General features: G+C 42.8%; 1 long non-coding RNA gene across 1 annotated transcript in view; it reads right to left on the minus strand.

The window, feature by feature from the left end:
* Positions 1-23059, minus strand: part of LOC132243610 (uncharacterized) — a 65633-nt gene that overhangs the window by 4185 nt on the left and 38389 nt on the right. The gene's annotated exons all lie outside the window — the stretch shown is intronic.

Below are 23059 nucleotides of genomic sequence, written 5' to 3' on the forward strand. Positions count from 1 at the left end.
TTAGAATGGTCTTTCAAATATTAAAGAATCAAATACATAAAATGACCTTGAATTAATGCAAAACTATAATTAATTTGTTTGCTAGAAATTTTACATAGGCCCCCTAAACTCAGAACTCTCATTATAACCAGGATCCCTGGTGATGATATTTACTGGGTGTTTTCTCCGATTTAAAAAAATCCCCAATTTTCAGTTAAAAAAAAAAAATCCCCAATTTTCAGTTAAAAAAGTAACCCCAAATCCACATTTTTCTGTGATTTAAATGAAACACCACTATATAGACATCTACATATTAGTGGCGTTTCATTTAAATCATGGGAAAATGTGGATTTGGGGTTACTTTTTTAACTGAAAATTGGGGATTTTTTTTTTTTAATCAGAGAAAACCAGGATCCCTGATTTATCACCTTTATATACAACACACAGTGAACACTTCATTCCAACACACTTTGAAACCACACAACCAGTAATCTTGCAGTTGTCTCCAAAACTCCAAGCGTGTGAAAGCATTTGTTTAAAATCAAGTGTTAAAGGTTCATGTACATTATCACTTTACAAATTATTTTAGATATTTTATCTTAAAGTTTCAACACGTATTTTAGGGAGCGGGGATGACTGGAAAAAAGTGAGCAGGGTAGAAGTCATTTTGACTCAAAATATCAAAGGTAAACATAAAGGCAATTGGCCATTCCCTGGGAATCTGCAGTATAACTTGTACACTGTGGTTGAGGTTATGAAATTGCTATATCATCAAATGCCTCCATAGCTACAAAGCTGGCCATATGGTGCCATGCGTTTCCCAAACTAGAAACAATGGAGGGTTATTATAACCTTTATAGCTACCAATCAGTTATAAACATTTTAAAAATATGGTAGTGTTGGAGCGATGATCACATTTCTGTGATGAAGTAATGGACAGAGCCAGTACTACACCGTATTCAGATTGAGGAAAAGCTTTTGAGTATATGGGCCCCATGTGGGAGTCTGGTTACCACCCAGCTGTTCAGGACTTTCACTCCAGGTTATAAGCAGAAGTCAGAGGGACACCAGTTCAGGGTAGTGCTGTACTGGAAGACACTTCCTGCTTTCATGGGCATTCTTCTGGATTGTTGGTTACAAATTAAAGAAGTGGTTCATTTAATGTACAGGGTTGGCAAACACTGCTTTGCTGCATCAATATTACGTTTCCTAGTTGCCACCTCTTCTAGTAAAGATTTCCAAAAGCAAGCCAGTCATTGTTAAATATCATTTAAACTCTTTTCATAAAATACACATGCATGCTTTTGGAGGAATCAGCCAAAAGCTGCTCCCAATTTGGAAGTAGCCTTGCCAGGGTTAAACCCGTAGCTGTGGAGCTGCAAGGGTGAGCGATGCTGAGGAGTGGGCTTCACCCCTCCTGTGTGCATCTGTGGTAAGCTGTGCTGTAGCAGTTAAGATTTGGTTTTTGTTCTTCATTCTGCCTTTCCAAGTGCATATATTATTTGGAGACGTGATATGTGAGTAAATAGGGTAGTTAGTTACTGTCTATCAGGAAAGCAACTGAATAGCTGTTTACATTTTCAGTTTCAGGCTTGGGGGTGGTAATAGAAAAGAGAAGTGAAATAATCCCAGCAAGCCAAGTGGAAACCTGCAGTCAGCCAGATGCATCTCAACAATGGCAGATAGTGCTGGAATAGCGGAAGGAAAGAATGAGGAAGTAATTTTGAAATGACTTATTTAATAAGTTTCCACTGCACAGTCTAGTCCCGCTAAGGTGAAGTTGGCATTTAAGAGAAATAACAGCCAGAGGAATCCCTACCAGCAATTTAGATTCACAATACTGATGTCAGTTACCCAGAAGAAAAAATAATTTCAGTGAGAAAAATCATAATATTCCTTCTAAAACTGTAACGCTAGGGATAAGTTTTTCTGTGGCTGATGTTCTGAAACCTCTCCAGCTTCACAGGCCAGATCAGCAAAATGGGACCGGTCCGTGGGCCAGATCCCATGCACAGAGTCGGTCCATGGGCTGGATCCTGCATGGGATCAGTGCAATCTGGCACAGCAGACCTGGTTGCAACGTGACCCCACACACCAGTCCAATCCTGGATCTGGCCATGGATCAACCACATACCAGTGTGGTCTAGTGTCCGAGGCCACGTCATCCAGACCATGGCTCTCCAGGGGTCTAGAAATGTGGTGGCAGCTAACTGCCATGACTCCAGAAGCAGGTAATGCTCCTACCACACCCCTGCTGCCATCAACTGCCCAGACCTATAGGGAGCCCATTGGCCAGATGACATAACTCCATGGGCTGGATCTGGCCCGCAGGCTGGAGGCTGAGCACCACTGTTCTGAGTGAATCAAATGCTACTTTTCAAGCGAGCAAGAATCATACTAGCGTTCTGGCAAAGATAAACCCCCATGATGACACCATCGCATGTTTGGGGCTGTAAAACTAGCCTACAGTAGTGGCAACAGAAAGCTGTCCCAAAATCATCCTTCCACTTCAAAAAAAAAATTAGTAAATATCTTGGCTTTGCCTCAACATGTATATCTGATAAATGCATAACCTCTCACGAGACACCTTCCAATGCCAATCTTCCATTTCATTTACAGTAACATATCATTCCACAGTCATTTGTTCTGAAGTTTTGCTTATCTGTCACCTAGCCAGAATTTAAATTCTCAATTTAATGCAGGCGACGGATGCTCTTTTTTGTTCAGTGCATTTTCCTATTGTCGTTTGCAATCAAGGGGGTTGCATGCATGTGTAATGTAACGCTGAGGCACTTGGTTAACGTGTATAATGCAATGCATACAGAGGTATTCAAGTCGTGCATTCTTTAAATATACTTTCAGCTCAGCTTGTTCTCAAATTTACATAGTTTTGTGGTTTAAACCCCAGTAAAAAACACTCTTAGATTTTTGCTTCAGGCACCACTGAAAATGATTTACAAATTCTGTAAGCAACAAAAAAATACCTAGTGTAATTGATCATCAACTGATTTGTCACCTCCTCGGATTTGTAGGAATTAACATATCATGCTTTTGCCAAAACTGTATCCTTATGCTGCAGAAGAATTTCAGAGAAAGTGCTATTTGTGTAAAAGATGGAATTAAATTCAGTCAAAGCAGAGTGAAATGGCCCACATTAACAGAATTCAGTGAGTTCGTATGGAAAGCACCGAAACCTTACATCTGAAATCCTCTAACTCAAACATAGTTTACTGTCAGTGGCCAAGTGTTCAGGCTTTCATATCATGTCATGTTAATAACCCCATCCAGACTACATCCCAATGAAAAGTTTTGGGGGTCTGCTGACAGCAGCATCTCTCTCTGAGCGCACAAATTGTTCAGACTTCTTCCGAAAGCTTGTATTTAACATAAGATGCACAGGCTGTTCCCATAGACGAACATCTTACTGTACATTTCACCTAACAAGACAAGCTATTTGGTCCACACCAGGCTCCCTGAAGGGATATTGTCGCATCATGAATATTAATGATAATGAACTTGAAAAGGCCAGCTTAATAAAATAGCTGAACATGCAATTAAACATCATTATTATTACATCTAGGAGTTATGCAACTGGTTTCAGTGTTAAAAAGCAACAGCAGCATTTTGACTCAGTGGTAGAAAGCTTTCCTTAATACTGGGGACAGTCCTGCCTCCACAGTCCCAAATTAACGTGAGGAAGAGCTGCTGGATTGGCCCCATGGAAAGCAACAACAGTCTGCGATAGACCGATGCTGTGCCTTTATGTTCTCGTTACCATGTTGTTGTCTGGAAACTGTTATTACCCGGCCTAAAAAATAAATCCCACGTGGATTTTCCAAATCTCAAGCAGTCAATTAGAGGAATCGAGAGAATTGCACTAGTTTGTGTGTGTTCCCTTTTCTTTGTGTCTAGACAAATTAACGCACCCGTTGTACTGGTTACTAGAGAGATTTAGGTCACAACAACAAGTTCAGTTGTGGGATTTTTATAGTGGCCTACAGAGAACAGGAGCAGGATGTGGTTAAGAGAAGACCTATAACAGCCATCATTAAGCAGGCAGGAAAGTGGAAGTGAGAGGGCCATCCACTGAGAGGATACATTGGATCTGAATCCCTCCGGTCCTGAATTTTTGGATAACGACCTATGGCACCACACTGGGGATATTACTTCTGTAAGAACCCAGGAGACCACGGAGCACAAGACCGGCAACTCTGGAAGATCTCCTGGGCCTTGTATTTGGTTTTGTGGCTACTCCAGCACCATCCAGGGTGCTAGGAACTGTCTAATGCTCAGGGGAATTCACGGTCCTTAGCCTGAAAATCTAACAAGCAAAGGGCCATCCTTTACAGGATCTTCCTTTACACCAGTTCGCCAACAGTGTCTTCAGTGAAGTTACCGTGCATTGACACCAGCTCTACGTCTCTAGTGTATCTCCTGTAGAAGGATTTCAATAATGTAAATAGGACAGAGGGTATGGAGCAGTGGAGATGCACCAAAATCAAGGGAAAGCCAGCATCTTTCAGTACCAGTTCATTTTGCACCCAGTTATGCCCTTTTCCTTTGGAGGAAGCAGGGACTTAAGAGTCACTGAGCCTAATTCTGCGCTCGTGTGCAGCACTACAAACTTTCAGTGAGACCTATAAAGCTCTTCCTGAGCTAATGGATGTTTTATTGGTCGCCTTATGCTAAACCCACAAATGCTTACTCAGAGCTCACTGCTGGTTAAGTCAGGGGGTGGCAGCAGTCACATTTTTCCTAGGAAGCAAAGTGAGGAAGCTACTAGTTGCTCCAGAAAAAAAGACTAGAAAGCAATGATCTACCGATTTGTGCAGAGATTTCGGCCCACCGATAGGTTTGTTCTTACAACAGAGGTTTCTTTTAGTGGGTTTTTATTGTCTCTCTCGCACAGGCCCCTGAGAAACACCCTGTTTACAAACAAAGGCTTTTACCACGTATTCTGGTGTTTGATGTTTTAGGAATATCCAACCTTATTTCCAGGAATTTACAAAGCAAGTTAAAGTCTGTCATTTTTTAATTCCACTAGTTGATTTTTGAAAAGATAAAAAGTATGATCTGTCCTCCGGTCATAATCTCATTAACTGAGACGCCCACTTTTAAGTGCTCTGTTGATAACCATTTCCTGTTGAACCATTTCCTTGCTGCAGTTGTTGTATTTAAATTAATGCTGCTACAATGTGTGTGGGGGCTTTTTGGGGAAGGGGATAGAAGTCATGTCTCCACTCCACTCCTATTATCTGTAGCTTTGTACTGTAATTTGTAGTCCGACACAGAGAAGGTGCAGTAACACAGGGCCAGAGCAATCGCACAGCATGGCCCTGATGAGATATTCAAGGTCTGCTGTGTTAAATCTATGGGCCAGGCCTTCTGCTGGTGTAAAGCTGCATGGTGCTACTACATTCAATGGCTTTCCGTCAGTTGAGGCTTTGGCCCTCTGGCATTGAATTTTAAATTACAGTTAGTAGGTGAAAAGTGGTGAGATGATGCTGGCATTCATAGCTATTATTGTGAGGGTACAAAAAGGCAGAAATTGTTGTTATTAAGTAATATATTGATTACAAATGTCAACTTAACTGAACTCCCAAGGGCTTGAATGGATGTAAAGGATACCTATGAAATCCTTTTGAAGGAAATGGGAAAGTGTGGGGTATCCAAATTAAAGGGACCAAAGTTTCTTCTTGGAAAGGTTTCTCCTTTATGTTTCTTTCTTGCTTGTACATGAAAGCTCAGATTTGTTTGATTGTGGAAACAATGGTTTCACAAGCCAGAATGCACACACGAGCAAATGTCACGTGCAAATCAGATAACCGAATGCTTAATACCATGAGCATATTCAAATGAAAGTGTCTGTGGGCAAACATGATTGCTACCTCCAGGTTCAAAGCCTCACAAAGAGTGGTTATTTTCATAAAGCAGAGGAATTAAGATCAAGCCACGATGTGAAACTGTAAGTTGCTGGCACTAGAATAGCCGAGCCCTGGTCTTTCTTGAACCAGCATCCTTTATGACTCCTATCATTTACGGTGGCTTCAGAAAATAAAAGAGCCCTCTAGGGTGCTGTGCTTCATAATTCTAGCTCTACCGAGGCCTTCTTACTGATAGACATTTCTAATATAGATAAGAAAGACAGAGCGGATATTAAACCGGAATCTCTTCGCATCTCTAATTCTAGCAGAGATTCAAGTATTTTCTCAACGCTGTGGATCTGGTGTCAGTTATTGCAGATGGCACTGTGGTCTGCCCAGCTGGAAGAGACTGAGGTATGAGCAGACCTCCGACTGCCTGTGGAGGACCTATATTTCTGCTTATTATAATCCAGTGTAAGAGAGGAAAGGAGTACAGAAAGGAATGGGGGGGGGGGTGTTCTTGTTTCTGTTTTACTCAAGAAATAATCCCCATTTTTAGAAGAAACATCAGGTTTTATTAACATGAAGATGATGTGACTTTTTTTGTTTTGTTTTGTTTTGGTTTTTTTGGCAGAAAACAACACAAATTTAAATAACTGAAAATTGTTGCAAGACACAGATGGGCCCTTGTCTATTTGGTCCACTTTCCTGGCTATTAAGTGGCAAACAACAAGACGGCCACCGCTGGGCAATGCATCTGTTTGTTGACCAAATAAGCCTGAAAATGATTATGCTCTAGAAACTCGTGGGTTTCACATCCACTAACGATGAAATATTCGACTTCCCTGAGGCCTCTTTAAGTGTCTCTTGGTCGCTCTACTCCCAGACCATACATCACAACAATTCAAATCCCCTGACACAAGACATACCAGCAATTATGGGTATGTTCAACCTTAGACAGAAAGCTTCTCCAGAACCTCCTGTCCCCACCACTCCTGCAGTCCCAGTTGCCTCTGCATTAAGATAATTGGTCTCAGCTGAGTGAAGGCAGATTTCCCCATGGTCAGCTTTCTTAGCAGCAAGAGAAAATGCCAAAGGTAGTTTTCCTGCTAAATGGTAGGGGTTTAACCCTCTCCTTGCTAACCGTGGTATGGAAATCCATGCATCTCCTGTCACCTGCCCCAGGCACAATAGAAAGCAGTGCAGGAAATAAAACTGGTGTGATTAATGAAGCTAATCAGAGCAGGACAACAACTGCACATTCACCAGCCTGCTTTCAAATGGGCACCACAACATTTGCAAATGTATCTCTTGGTGGCCAACAGACTGTGCCCTTGTGCATGCCAGTGTGGGTTCCTACACACCACTGCCTACTTAATGAACACATTTACAACTCATGAATGCATATGAGCAAGGTAAGGCACTGGGCATGCAAACTTGTCATCTTGTGACTGTGTCCTATTCTGTGGTTTAGAGACATAGTTAGAAATCTGCTCCTAAATATACTTGCATTGTTAACCTTTACAAAAAAGCCAAAAGGTTAACTTGCAAATGCTTCCTTCTGTCACATTAATGATGACATTCTTATGCATCATAATATGAGTAAAGTATGACTGATGGCAAGTAATGGGTACCCAACTGAAGAGAACAATACACACATGCATCAATAGCATGAGCAGTCAATTATGGAACAACAATTATGGCAGGAGTTTGCTTCATATACATCTGTTAGCTATGGACCAGGTCTGGCATAAATAGCTTGTGACTGCCTCTGCACTTGCTTAGTCTCACTTCCTTCTGGTGCCAATGTTACTCATTCTTCCACCAGAAATGACTAAATGGAAGTCCTGCTACCTGAGATTATAGCTACAAAGGATGATGTCAGATCTATGCATTGTCTTCTGAACAAAAGGGGAAGCTGCTTTGGGTATATCCTAATACACAGAAAGCTGTCACACGCTATCTGAAGTGGAGAAGCTCAAACATTGCAAAACTGTCCTGCTTTCATATTTACAGTCACCCATATCTGCCATGCATCCTGTTGTACAAACGCCACAACCAGAGATAAGCAGGTCACTGGGGAGCAAACAGAAGGAATGAAATTTGGGTAATTTAAGAATATGGATGGCCATGTCTGATTTAATGCAATATATATTCTGTCTGAATAATGATTATTCAGATTCAAAAAAGGGGGAAATGATTTCAGGCAACAGAAGCCTTTCCATTGACTTCAGTGAGCTCGGCATCAGACTCTTGGTCCATGTTTGTGGTAGAAGGCAACATACACACAAACATGCACCCCTGTAGCACGAGTCACTTCTGAAAGTCTTTATTTACTACAAGAGGTCAAAACTAATATGACACCTGTTCTCACTTGGATCAGCATAAGCCTATTTCTTCAAGCTAATTCTCACACTTCACAATTTGCTTTTCAAGTATTCTGTTATTAATGAAAGGCACCGGACTGACAGCCACAGACCATGAGGATTCCTCCTTTGCTTGTACACCAGGTTCAGTAAAGACAATAGGAGTACATGCTTCTCCATACTGGCCTGCAGACCAGCTGGCATCACTTCTGTGCACGTGCATGGATTCTTCTCTTTCCATGCCAATTTGGTCTCTGTTGCCTCTGCTGAGATTTCAGACAAAGTCACCAATTCAAGCCATTTGAAGTAATAGATTAAGACATGAAATACAGAGTTCTAGCATGGTCATAATTATTTGGTGACTTGTATTCAGCCCATTGTCAGTGGGGTTATGGCTGCTTTCCAGTGGTACAAAATCTGAGCCAGATCTTGCACCACTTGTTTCATATCGACATCTGGAAAGATTTGTTTTAACTTTAGCTGTGTTTCTCTCTTATTCAGGGCACAATGAGACCTGCAATCAATAGGCATGATACAGGATTCAGTACCTTGTGAGTATGCACTTGAAATGAACCATCCAAGGCCAGGTCCAGACATTACGCTTTTACCAATAAGTGATCAAAAAACAGTCTATACCCATTAAAGAACAGAAGTTTGGCACACAGACTGGCTCAAAAGTGGAGGAACCCAGTCTAAGATCTGCTGCTGCCCCGCAACCACCACCAAAGGGGGCATGTGTGTTCTTTTCGCTGCCGATCTAAACTACACCGTTTACAGAAAACCACGTAATTTAGATCAATTCTGCCTCGGGCTTCTTGAATGTCTGTACCTAGCCCAAGACTTAGTAATTCATTCAACACTTGGAACTGCACAAACCGTAAACCTTGCCCACTTGCACACCCACTAAATCAATTAGCTGGCAATTCATTCATCTGCTGTAAAAACAATTACTTCTGCATATTAAGCTCAAGAGCCGGACACTACATTATCTTGATCTGGAATTGATTCTGTGGCATGCCAAGGTTTGACTTTTTAGAATTATAAAAAAGAGAGTTGGGGGGGACAGCAGGAGGTCACATCTAGTCCAACCCCCTGCTCAAACCAGGACCAGCCCCAACTACATCATCCCAGCCACGGCTTTGTCAAGTCAGGCCTTAATGACCTCCAAGGACGAAACAACAAAAACCCAGCACGCATCTGTATTAATATGATGCATGATATTTTGGGACCTAATCAGAGTTAGAAAACTTTTACGCCCATATTCTTCAGAACTCCACATTAAAGTATTTCTGAGTAGTGTTCCCACCAGTCTCTGAATACACAGTTTTATGTATTGCAATTATGGAATTTGCTGTTTAAAACGTGGTGCTTTTGTTTAAAATTCTTCTCTTGGGAAGAAGCATAACATGCTTTACTGCCTAAATAATTTTCAACAGATTAGAAAGTTTTCTAAGGACTCTCCAACATTACATATCAGACGCTACACCAAAGTGCACGTGTTTCTTGTGCAATGGACAACATCTGCTTAACCTTAAATATAAAAAAGAATACATAGGAATCCTATGCTTAGGATGTTGTTAATATTAGAGCACCCAAAAAAATTTGAGTGAATAGGTTTGTAATGCATTATTCATTACAGACAATGCTGGAAGAATGAATCAGAGTTCCCATGACTACCGTATAAAGCCAACTAATGCTACAAGTCCAAGAATATGCACTGACATGGCTGCCCTTTTATGTTACCTCATAGCAAGACAATGGAGGGTATTGGTTCAGCATAAAAAGACAGACTAAACACTGGCCTATCAGCCTGGGCATTTGTGATCACTTAAAGACCTTGCACCACCCAACGTCACGTAATTTCTCCAAACAGAAATCAGCGCTAACAAGGGTAACAAGTATCAAAAGTCAGGTAGATGTTAAGGCAGGCCAGGTGATCTGATCCAGAACACAGGGCTACCCCTGCAGATCTGGAGTCATGCTCCCTCTTGTATACTCTCTCTGACCCTAGGAATCAGGCTGCACAGCGGTCCAACTTCAACAAGACGAGTGTGGAGCACTAACCTCCCATCCCATTGTAGCCTCTAGCCTGGTGGTAAGGACATTTGCCTGGGAAATGCAAGATGTGCGTAACTCCAGTTTGTGAATTCCCCACCTGGAGTCAGGTGCTCAAAAGTTTGGTGAGCAATACTTCGCCTGGCTTAGGAGCCTAAGTCTTCTGAAATGGGATGGAGTAGCCTACAAGTATTCCCGCATTGTCCTGCCCATCTTCACCCAGCTCGGAAACATGCTAGTAAAGTTGCTCCAGACACATCCCTATCAGTTGCTCTCAAATGGTTTCGCCAGCATAGTTCCAGGTTGGGAGCCTGTGAGCAGGAGCAAGTGGGCAGAAAATGCATGATTGGGACCTGATAAAAATATGGCTTTAAGGCCTGTCTAAACCTTGTCCCTAAGATTTTAAAAAGCCTTACCTTAGCACTGGAGCTTGCAATCTGTGAGGAAGAATATGCAAGTGTAGGACTGCACCTGCCAATCAGCTGTCTAAGGTATTCTCCGATGTGTTTCTGTGCATGTGTTATTCCCATGTGTTACAGAACGGTTTGCTTTCGTGCCTGTTTGCATTAGCTCAAATGAGCCTGGCTGCATATTTGCGTTCAATTATTTTCACAGTCTCAACCAGCCTCTGCTGGGGACCGCTTGCACTGGCCTGTCACTACAAACGATCTCTGTACATTAAATAGTTTGGCTGATCTCTTTCCAATCTGTGAATAGAGTGAAAAATCAATTTGCAGCCATCATTCGCAAGTCTAGAGCATACCCGAATGATTCGGGATGAGTCAAGGAGGAAAGCCCTTATATCTCAGCCACATACAAACACAGGCTATAGTTGCAGGGTTTTCTCCCGTCTCCATTTTTTTCCCCTACCATTAAATTAGATGTTATCGTTCTGATGCGAATGCTCATTTCATGGCTTCCCTTCCTACAGCCTCATGTTCCTCTGTCTCTCGCTAGTCTACTCTCACTTCCTATTAGCGATTCTGTCTAGGCTGCTGATCTCATTTCTACTTTCGAAACCAAGGCAGTAGGCTCACATACATAGCTCTGTCCTCATTAATATGCTCGCTTCTTTGTGCCCCTCCAGTGTGTTTCAGACTCTCCCTCCTGTCTGCTTTACAGGGTTTGGCTGTTTACCCATTTACAGTCCTGGTCTGACTGCAGAGTGGCAGAGAATAAGAAAAAGGAATCACTCAGGTAGACAAGGTAAAAGTAGGACAGGTAATTCTGAGGCCACAAACTAAATTCTTTTCAGCAATCTCTCCTTACAAGTAAAACCCTAAATAGTGATGTAATCAAAGGATTATTGCACTCTGGGTGCATCTACACGTTCATAAATGCATAATGAGCATTAAATTTACTACCTCCAAGATGAGATACTAAATAAATGTGCAGTAGTGCAAGCGCACACTTTTTAAGCGATGCTTAATGCACAGTGGCCTATTCTACTGTGCATTAAAGTAACAGCACAGTTTTTTATGTGCCGTTTTAATACATAGTAGAATAGGCTACTGCACATTAAACACACATGTAGAAGCACCCTCTGCAACATAGTATCTGTGACTGCATTCCTGCTGTAAAAGTGACAAAGTCCCCAACCCCACAAGGTTACAATATTTCAAGCTGCAAGGTTGCAATGCTACAAGCTGATATTGGACTGAGTCATTAAGACTGTGTGTGAAGTAAGGGGTTACCCAGTATAAGTGGTCAGAATCAGTCATTGGCCAAGTACAGACAGTCAAAAAGCCTGAGGATGAATTGATTCAATCTTTGAAGATTAGTCTAAACTGTGTAGACTGAACCAATGACCAAGTGACCAGACATTCACTTTTGATTCTAGAAATGCAGCCACATGCCTGCAGTGGCCCAGGCCAGAAGCTAGGGGCCATTAGGGCATACCTCCTATTTGGCTGAAGCAGACAGGTTGAGCCAAGCCTAGCCCACCCACCCTGCAAGGGGGGGGGAGGGGTGCAAAGCATCCTGAGAGTTAACTTGAACCTAGGGGACTGAGGGTTAACTTGAACCTGGGGGATTGAGGGTTAACTTGAACCTGGAAAAGATCCAGGGCATAAGTTCAATAAACTGATTTAACCTAAATCAGTTGAGTGTGATACTACATCCATCTAGGTTTATGTTAAACTGGTTTTGGCCATTTTGAAAGTGGTTTATGTGCACCAAACTTCTGTCATGTTACAGATTTGAACCAGTTTCTGATCACTTAAACCAGTTTAGATGTAATTTGTGTCCCTAGCCGTAAAGGCTAGATTGCCGTCAGTGGGACTTAGATGGTTAATCAACTCTCTGAGGTTTTGGGCTTAGAAGTCTGATACCATCTGTTTTACAATTGCGAAGTACTTTTCTCCATGAGTAGGGACCATGATGCAGTAACGTTGTGTAACCTTTTTCACCCGAGCTAGCCTTGCCGAGGCCCCTGTGCTTTCCTCTGAAGTGCAATACAAAATGCTTTCAGACACATTTTTTTCAATATTAAGACCAGAAAAGTAAAAAAAAAAAAGACAAGAGCTCTCTAGCCAGGCTCCCTTGCAGAATGTAAATAGCTAATAACCAGCGCGTGCTTTGAATCGATAATACTCCAGGAAAGCGATGGCACCACTAGAGCGGTTATGAAACGATCCTTCCAGGCAAACTAAAAGCAGTGATAGTTTGCACATTGTGTTCCCTGTGCAAAAATCCTGCATAATAAGGACATCAGGACAGACTTCCAAATTCCAGGAATGGCCACGCAGCTATGAAACTAAGTAATCCCACTACTGACTCTCTTTTCCCTTTTCGCAACTGTCAGAGCCACTAAGAACTTGTAGGTAGGACAGGAGACCACTCAGGTTCTCACTGAAGTCAAAGGGAGTTTGGCCACAGGCTTCAGCAGGAGCAGCCTCAGACCGCAAGCAGCTTGAAAAGTGGTTTTAAGGTTCTTCCTGCTTATTCCTTCAGAGCTGCACTAAAAATGCAAACGTGCCTCTGAAGCACCCCAGTAGTTTGTGTGGTGAGCAGCTCTGCATAGGAAGTGGAGAGCCCTGCTTAAAAGAATATTAAACAGCTGAGGACATGTAAGGCAATTGCAGCTTGATTTAGCCTGGAAAGGCTATATTCTGAACCCTTGGGAATGACGTTTTTAATGCAAACGGGAGAAGCTTTAAACTCCAGCAGCTCAGCCACAGCAAATAAACAAGAAGGTACAAACACAGGACGTTTCCCTTGGTTAATTGACATTACTCTGATAAATGTTACCATGACCACCAATTGTACATTTCTCCGTGGCCTTCCACTCTCTTGCTCCACACGCCAGCATTTAATGATTAAAACCATCTCATTACTGAGCTTTTAGTCACCCAAATAATCTGTTTAAATGTTTCCACTGGCTTTTTTTTTTTTTTAAGAAAAAACCACTACAGTTTGCTGCTGTGCCAATGAAAACGCATTTGGATCATCTCGCTGACTAATAGCAGCTACGCTGACTTTTAAACTTGACAGATGTCAGCTTAGCATCCTATTGAGAAGATAATCATGTGTAACTTATGCTGCTACTAAGTAAATTGCAGTAAACAACCAGCATCGAGTCGCTGTCAGTAAACACACGGAGCAAGTACTTTAAAAGAGGGTCTGTGGGCTCTCGGAGATTTTGCATGTCATTTTATTCACTGATCTGAAACCAAGGCATATCATCACCCAAATGGAGCAGTACTGAACTGCATCTTTATGATCTGTGTCTCATACTTCATCGTATAGATCTTGTTATTCTAGGAAAATGACACTATCATTCAGATTAAAACTGGCTGAAAAGTTTAGAGCAATTATTCTATGCCCCCCAGGGTTGCCTTTTTCCTATTTGGAAGCGGTCTGCAAACAGACCGTGATCTTCTCACATCAGTCACCAAATGATTCCTGTCCTAGTTCCTGCTCTGTAGTTGGTGTGTGTGTGCAGGTTGTTGCAGAAGTTTAGTATTTAATATATGGAGGACTTGAACTGGACACTTGGTCAAACCATATGCAGTTATCATGCACAGATCAGCAAGCAGGGCATGCAAATTGTCCACACAGTATAGTCTGATAAGCGTATACCTGATTTTCACTTTTCTCGGTGCCGAGGAGGTGCTTTCAAACTTAACCAGTTAACTACTAAATGTATTTATTAAACATTAACTAATTGTTTTTCCTTCCACAGATCAAAACCCTTCTGATCTCTATATGGATTAAAAAAAAAAAAAAAAAAAAAAAGATCTTCTCCAAAGAGAGCAATAGACTGAAGGCTGATGGCAAAGATGACACAGAAATAACATTGTGATCTGTTAACTCCACAAGCAACAGGTTTGGAATATGAACAATTAAGCGAACAGAAATGCCTGTTCAGCCTCTTCTTGAAAGCCTCCAATGAAGGAGATTTCACGGCTTTTCCCAGATGCTTGTTCCTCTGTCCTGATGTTCTGACAGTTTTCCCTGAGTTTTCTTTTGTCCCAAGTCTACATGCTGTAATTTAGACCCACTAGCATGTGTCCTGTCCTCTCTGACAAGAGAGAACAAAGATTCTCCATCTTCTTTATGACAGCTTTTCAAATATTTGAAAATTTCTATCGTGTCCCCCCCCACACACACACACTTAACCTCCTTTTCTCCAAACTCAGATAGACCTACTTCAAACCTGCCTCATTCTGCTTGCTTTCCAACTCATTTAGCAATGCTGCTTGCCTCGGGACCCTCTCCAGTTCTTCTATGCCCTTATAATGTGGTGTACAAAAAAAGATGAAGTACTCAAGCCGAAGCCTAACCAATATCCAGCAGTACTCTCAACTCCAGTCTGCCTTGCATACAACATTTCTGTTAATATAACCCAAACTGACATTTGTTTTGTGTGTGACAGCATCGCAGGTCTGACTCATACTGACTGTGTTCTGCCATAACTCCCAGATCCTTCTCAGCAGTGCCAGTAGCAAGCCAGCTATGCCCCATTCTGGTTGAATCTCACCCTCTCGGGCAACCAAGTCAACCAAGCTATTGAAAGAGAAATTGTCAGCTGGCATTTAAAAAGCTGAGATGCCAGATTTTAAGACCCTGGGAAGAGACAAAGCCAACTTGGCGAAAGGAGGCTCATTTCAGATGTGGACTGTGTTTATGCAGGCAGGCTTTGAACTTCCCAGGGGATGCTAGGATTCAGTGAGCCAGGTTCTGATCTCAGTTGCATGACTGTAAACCCTAAATGAATGCAGGGAAGCTAGTGTTTTTGAACCGGTGACTTCTCAGCAACGTTTGAGGGGGCAAGAGCTTTTCCCCCGCCATAGAAAGAGGTGTGTATAACCAGTATATGACCAGTATAACGTCAGCTACTGCATATATAGTCTACTGCCTTCAGTAGGATCAGGGTGTGTTATCACTGCCCTTCACTGGAAAAATATAATCTTGCTAACTAGTATATCACCTGCCATAGCCGAAGAGATTCCTCTGTAGTTCAAGAGGCAAGAATTTGTGCTTTGGGGGAATAAAAAGCCCCAACAAGATTCCTACACGTGTCCATGAGACCCTAGGGGGAGTGCAGCATGAGTCCCACTGCAGAAGGTATCTCTGTCTCATCTATCTGTTTCCTGCTCTTATTGCTTGGTAGCAACAGTATGTGCTGTTATCCAGGAAACTGCTTGTGGTCCCATTTACAGCCGTGCTGTTTGTATCTTTGCAGCTGTAGTGCTACTTAATATGAAATTATGATTCCTCCTTGCAACTCAGCAATACTATTCCTCTAATCTTACAACAGCAGAAAGCCCCCTCCCCTAACCCCTCCAGCATCCAGGCAGCATTAGTTAAAGCAGCCTCCTCGCTGCTCTAATTATTCTCACTGTCTAGGGTTGGAGAGGTATAAAAGTGCCTAGGAGTTCCCTTATGTTGATTTAAACGACAGTGCTTAGTTTAAAATTACAGTGGGTGGATGTAACAAGGTGTGGAACTGGAGGCCATGTTTGATTTGCTTGTGCTAGTGAAAGTGCCGATTTAAATAGTTTTGAGAAGAACAGTGGCGGTATCATTATCCGCCACGGTTGAAGCCTGTTAGAAACAGAGGAGGAAAATGTACCTTTTGCAGGGATTTGAGAAGAGAAGAGTGCAGTCTGTACAAATCTTTTTGAACCTTAAGTGCAAAAGACCCATTTCAAAACTGCACACATTTTTACATGCCTATGTAACTGCTAGAAGACAAAGAAAAGAGTGTGCAAATACCCTTGAAATCATGGGAGGGGAGTAAAGTAGTAACAGAGGGCATTTGTACACGCCACAGAATCGGCCTTTAAAACCGCTTCAGTGCCCTTTTGCACCGCTTTAATGGCATTGCTGTTTGCAGGCTCAGTGGCATATTCCACTTTAATGGCGTTGCTGTTTGCACGCTCAGCAGCATATTCTGCTTTAAATGACTTTGGTATGTAGCAAGATAAAACACCTCTGAGGTGTTTTCATTTGCTACCTAACAAAGTGCAACAATGCACGGGGCGCTGGAAGCCAACATGTCGGGGCTGCACAGCTTGGGGGTTGTAGGACCCAGCAGCAGCCCGCGCAGGCAGGCTCCACTGAAGAAAAATAAGTGGCAAGCCTGATCTTTTCTTTTTCTTTTTTTTGCTCCCTGGAGCCTGCCTGCCTGCCTGAGCTGGGTGGGGGCCCGGTGCTTCCCTCCATGGATGCAGGGGGGCCAATGCTTCCCTCCACGGCTGCAGTGCCCCTGTGCAGCTCAGGGACCGCTCGGTCCACCGGCGGCTTCTTCCCTACCTCCCCCCTGCTGAAGAGGCAGGTAAGGATTGGGCCTCTACCTTTATGTACAGGCCACAGGGGTTTAGCTCAGTGTCATTCTCCCTAAATTGAAGCAGTGTTTTTAAAAACCCGCCGTTTCAATTTAGGGGGAACTAAACCGAGTTAACCCCCTGTGGCGTGTACAAGCAACAAGAGAAATAGATCTTCCACCCAAGTCAATGGTGCTATCAGAATTTGCACCCTCCGAGAAGCTTCACAGTTACAAAAAGGCTCGAGCAGCTTGAGCTAATACAGCTGTTCTCTTTTGCCTTGAGCGCCATTTACAAATCTGCCAGCTAAGTCCCTATTCCAGAATTTCATTATTGACTCTGGTGGTTGGTGAAGTATGAAGCAGAATACAGCAAAATTATCCAATTCCAGGTTAAGCTTGCATGACTGGCAGCTATGAAAACTTTATCTTGATGTGTAAACTCGGAGAATGTGCTAAGGCAGGCGAGGAAGGAAAGCAAATCCGGAATGCAAAAAAAACCCAGCCAACTGCTCCCCTTCTTTCCCATGGTGCCCGCACTCCAGCCTGCAGACAGATCAGCTCTCACCCTAAACACTCACATAAGGAAAATATACTGTAAAATCCAGCTGCGCCAGCAGCATTTATGACCCTGGGCAATGACTATCCAAAATGAACGCTCTAATATTTCTAGATGATTTGTTCATAACGGTATCTTTAGAGAACATTGCAGAGTATGAAATATATGACTCAGTAGCATACCAGGTCCCACAGATTAGGATCATTATAGTAGATGACTCAATGCTAAGAGCAGGTAAAGAGAATTCACTTCCTCAAGCCTAAGTAAAAGACAGGGCCATAATCAGAGGTAATAGTTCCGAGTATGCCACCGGGGAACTGGGGAAACTAACAATTTCCTATGTTCTTTCTTACAGAAAATGTGATTGTTGTTCACTGGGTGCTAATACCCCTCTGTGGCATATGCATAAAAATGCTATGACCCTTCACTAATAAAGAGTTCTTAAAGAAATACTTAATTGATCATTCAGTCCACCCCACTCCAGTCAAGATTGGCATCTGGCCCTGCTGATCTGGACTGGCTTCAGTGCGTCTCCAATCAGAGCACTTACCCATGTGACAAGTGGCTCTCAACCTTTTGGGATTTGAGGCACCCCTCACTGGACTCGAGGCACCCCCTCCACACCTTTTTATGAACTGAGTGGCAGAAATTAATTTATATATTACAGTGCTTGCCTCCTTGCAGAGGGGCTGGGCAGCGGGCAGGGGTGATTGACCAGGCAGGGACATGCCCACGCCTGTGCTTATCTCCTGATCCGCTTCATTCCTCACACCCCCTGGCATGCTGCTGGAGGACCACTGATCTAACCTGCCAATTCTCTCTTCAGCTGGAGGGCATCAAACCCACAACTGCTCCCTAGAGAGTGTCCTAGTTACGGGGCCGGAGGCCATTCTTCATTCCCACCTACTGAAGCTGTGCCACTGGACAAGGAAGAATTCAAGATTCACTGAGCCAGAAAAAGGAGAGCAAGAGTAAACTCTGTAATCCAGGGGGAGAGGGTACCCATGTGGAAGTGGGGAGAAGGATGTGATTTCCAACCCCTGATCCCAAGGGCTGCTTATAAATGACTCTGAAAAAAATTCCAATGAACAACATAGTTTCTACTCCAAGACAAACCCTGCTGCACTCATGGCACAAGCCCCCCAGACCCTCTGCACTGGGTTAAATGCCAGAGTTCCCAAGCCAGACCAAGCTGCATTAAAACCAATCATTTCACTAACAGACAGAGTTGAACGCATACCCATATGATCTCTTTTTCCCTCCCACAGTAAATTGTATTCAGGTGTGGGAATGAGCTCTTCCTGCCATCTCTGCCCTAAGTTAAGATAACAGAGTCTTTCTGCTATGAAAGGAACCTGCAGTATTTTGCCCTGCTACCTTATGTCACAAAATGGCAGTGTGCAGAGAAGTAAATGAGGCCATTCAACAGGAGTCTCCCATTATTAGCTCAAGCTTCTTGTCTAATTTTGCTTTATCTTGATTCATCAACAGAAAGGCTCCATGTCCCTCCCTACCTAGGGCCTTACGTACACAAAGCACGATATATTGACCCACCTCTGGCTCAGTTACATAATAGTGTCAATGCAGTGTAAGCTGACCCCAAACTGATCTTGAACTGTGACATAATAGAACTCTACAAATAATCAAGGTTTATCTCAATGGCATTTATTTATTTTAATGAGATAACTAAATACCAAGAAATCTAAGGGGATTGGTAGATATTGTTCAGTAAATCCTTAAAAATAAAAAAACAAAAATAAGACATACATGCACACGTGGCGCACACGCATGCATGCATGCTCGCTCATTATAAACTATGTGCATTAAAAGAGCATAACTAATATGCCACTCAGCTGTGGAGGACTCCATAAAATACCTTACTTGGAGCTTTCTAATCAGTTTTCCAGTGCAAATATTCACAGAAAGCACATTTAAAATTCATTCTCCACAAGTTTAAGGGTTTAAGCTTAAAATTTGCAAGGGAGTGTTATATTTTCGCAAGCGTCCAACTATGCAGATGAAGTCCTCCTTTCCCACTGTTGTTTGAGTGTCTGCAAGCTTATAATTCACTTGTCACTTCAACACTTTTGTGTGTGAGCTCTTTCTGCATACATCTTGATAGACTGTGCATGAACAGTGAGGAAAAAAGCAAAAGCGAGGCATAAGCATGGTCTACGAAAATGAATTAACACCTCCGAATCAATATTCAAAGATATTTGGATGGCTCTTGCCCAGCTCTCATTGGGAAAAGTGACTATATAAAACACTGAGTGGTTTTATGATTTTTGTAAAAATATCTAGTATATAAATAAATTTAAATATACAATGCCCAGCCGCAATATGTGACCAGCAGCAATACGTGCAGCAGCAGTATGTGCTTGGTTTATTTCCACACTATTCATGGGATAGAAACCAACTTTTGCTCCTAGCACTTTGGGAGTCTGCTGATTTTTCTTTTTTCTTTCTTTTTGTGAAAAATGAGGGGAAAGTTATCGAGTATCTATTTTTAATAACTGTTGTAATCATTGCACCATTCAAGACCTACAGTAAAAAGGCTTAGTGGTTTTTGCTTTCCTTTCACATACCAAACCCGCTCTCAACCTCAATGGAAGCATCCTCTGCAGAGCTCTGCGTCTCAGGCGCCTGGCATCAGGAAGTGAAGAAAGTATTACATAGGATGCAAGTAGAAATTTTCCAGACATGTAAGTGAGCTCTCTTCTAGCAGGCATGAACACAAAATTACAGTTCCATTTGAGGGTGTTACAGCACAGGAGATAAATCCAGACTGGATTACATGATTGACACTTTTGTGACAATCTCCATATTTAATATTAGAAATTATGGAGCACAGTAGAGAAATGACGAGACATCAACTTGCAAGGAACTGAAGTGTCAACCATGTTCTGCAAGGTGGTTATTAGAAAGCACGCTACTTAGAAAGCTAGAGTGATGGCATCTCCCATAAACTCCTCAGAGCAGGTAGACTGGACAGCCAAAGTGACTGGGCTGCACCCAACCTCCCCTCTTTCAACTCCGCTGCAACCAGTTTCAGTCTGGACCGTCAAGATAAATATTCTCCACTCCCCACATAGCACTAAGCCCACAGATTAAAGGTAAGTAGAACTCAATTGCATTTTGACCCATTCTGCTAGGCCATAGCTCTGTTCTTTGTCACAAATATATTGGGGATTTTTTTTCCTTATTTAGGAGTGTTGCTACCAAGACAACCCAAGGACCCTAGAACAGGCAAGCAAAGAGGAAGATAGAAGTGTTACATGGCAGCCATAGAAAGAACCATTGCAATTTTGTGCTGCGTAGTATCATAGGCTAGAGGGGTAAATAATCTTTCTTCATATTTGACGCTACAGCTACTGCACCAGTAATGCATCAGTTAGGGCCTAATCCATCTCCCATTACAGTTGATGGCAGACTCCCCAGTGAATTCAGTGAGCTGCATCTTGCCTTTATATCTAGGCACCACGTTAAGAGCGCAAGCTGATAAATTGGAATGGAGTTGAGCAGCAAACAGCAACAAATGATAAAGCAACATTGGCTTTGTCTCTTAAGCGATGGTTCAATTCAACCCAAATCTGCTGCCACTATTGCCGCAGGGTGTCTTTTTGCTTGCCTGGACCACACCACCTTTGCTGTTGTCTGTGTGCTGCGTGTGAATCCCTCAGTGGCAGCATGTGAAGCATTAGTTTTTTATTTGGCTTCATCTATCCTTGATTCTCTACCCAGGAATGACGCATCCATTAGCTCCCGATTCCCACTTGTACTGAGACCTGCACCACTCTGGAAGAATGAAGAGGCCTTTAAGGGGAAGTAAATTACACTTTGAGCTTTTTAACGTGCCGGGGGAATGAAGAAAGGGTTTTAGGAACAATGAGTACTGGGCCCTTAATATTTTCTCTTTTTATTAGGCTCATTGGATTAAATCTGAGGAAAAGTGACAGAAGGCTGTGCTTCGTGAACTGAAACTGGTTAGGATTTTATTTTTTAACTGGCCTTTTAATATACTGTAGCTTGAGGTATCCGTGATCCCTTATGTGGGAACATTAATGCTAATCTATCATGCTTATTTGCCTGATATAAAAAGGCTCTGATCCTACAAACAAGGCCTACATGGGCAAACCCAGATGCCTAAGTAAAGCCCCGCTGAAGTGCAGGGTCATAGTCTTCGGCAATCTCTCACTGTCAAGGACAATTGTCTTCCACGATTGTCTTATCTGTGTCTGAAGATGGCTGATGTGGACTATCCAAGATCAAGAGACTCTACTGCAGCTCAGACACGTGTTTCCATGCGAGGTGGGTGGTGCTGGATTCTTGATTTGGTCCACAACCCACTGTTTCTGCCACTTTATCCTACTTTTCCATCTCCTGTTGTTGTGAGGTTTCAAAGTACCGAGATCCCTGCAGCAGACTCTTCCTCCATCTGGGGTGGTGCTGAGTGATAGTCTGCTACAAGTTGACATCAGTGTCACATTTTTTTAAGTTGGCCTTGAGGACATCACTGACGTGCTTTCTCTGCCCTCCTCTTGAGCGTATGCCTTGGCTGAGCTGGGAGAATAAAACTTGCTTTGAGAGTCTGGAGTCGGACACCTGGATAACATGGCTGACCCGGCAAAGTTGACGTCCAATGATCATCACCTCAGTACTCATAGTGTTTTTTTGCAAGAGGATGCTAATGTTGTCTTCCCCCTGGATTTGGAGGATCTTCCACAGGCAGCGTTGATGATACTTCTCCAACAACTTCAGATATCTCCTGTAGCTGTTCATGTCTCAGCTCTGTACAGCAAGGTGGGGATCATGACTTCTTGATAAACTACGAGCTTGGTTTTGGATCTGATGTTGTGATCTTCAAACACCCATTTCTTCAGGCATCCAAACACTGCACTTGCACATTTGAAGCGATGTTGGATTTCTCCATCGATATCAGCCGTCTGTGAGAAGCTATCCACAATCCAATGTGTGGGGACACTACTCCGACGTACTGTAATTACAATGAATCGAGCCAATTAGCATACTTTCATGTATTCAGCACCCCCATGCTTCAAAATGGTGGAGGGGGCGCTTTAACTAAAGCTCATAGAACAAGCTTTAGTTAAAATACCGCCACCACCATTTTGAAGCACAGGATGTTGAATGCATGAGACGCTGAAGGCACTTTAGAGTGGCTCTCAGAGCTGCTCTAATTAAAGTGGTCCCCCTTCCCACCCCTACAGCATGTGTAAAGACACCCCTGGAGCGGATAAAATCCCCACTGAAAATCTTCAAGCAGAGGGGAGAAGAGCTGACATCACAGCTTCATGCCCTCATCTTAAGGGTCTGGAAAGATGAGGAAGACCCAGACAACCTCAGAGATGCCATGACTGTGACCGTCTTCAAGAAAAGAGACAAGTCCAACAAGTCCAAAACTACAGAGAGACTGCATTGCTGTGCACCACAGGAAAGACCATTGCAAAAA

The sequence above is a fragment of the Alligator mississippiensis genome, chromosome 10 (assembly GCF_030867095.1).
Source record: "Alligator mississippiensis isolate rAllMis1 chromosome 10, rAllMis1, whole genome shotgun sequence".
In the NCBI taxonomy this organism is placed as follows: domain Eukaryota; kingdom Metazoa; phylum Chordata; order Crocodylia; family Alligatoridae; genus Alligator; species Alligator mississippiensis.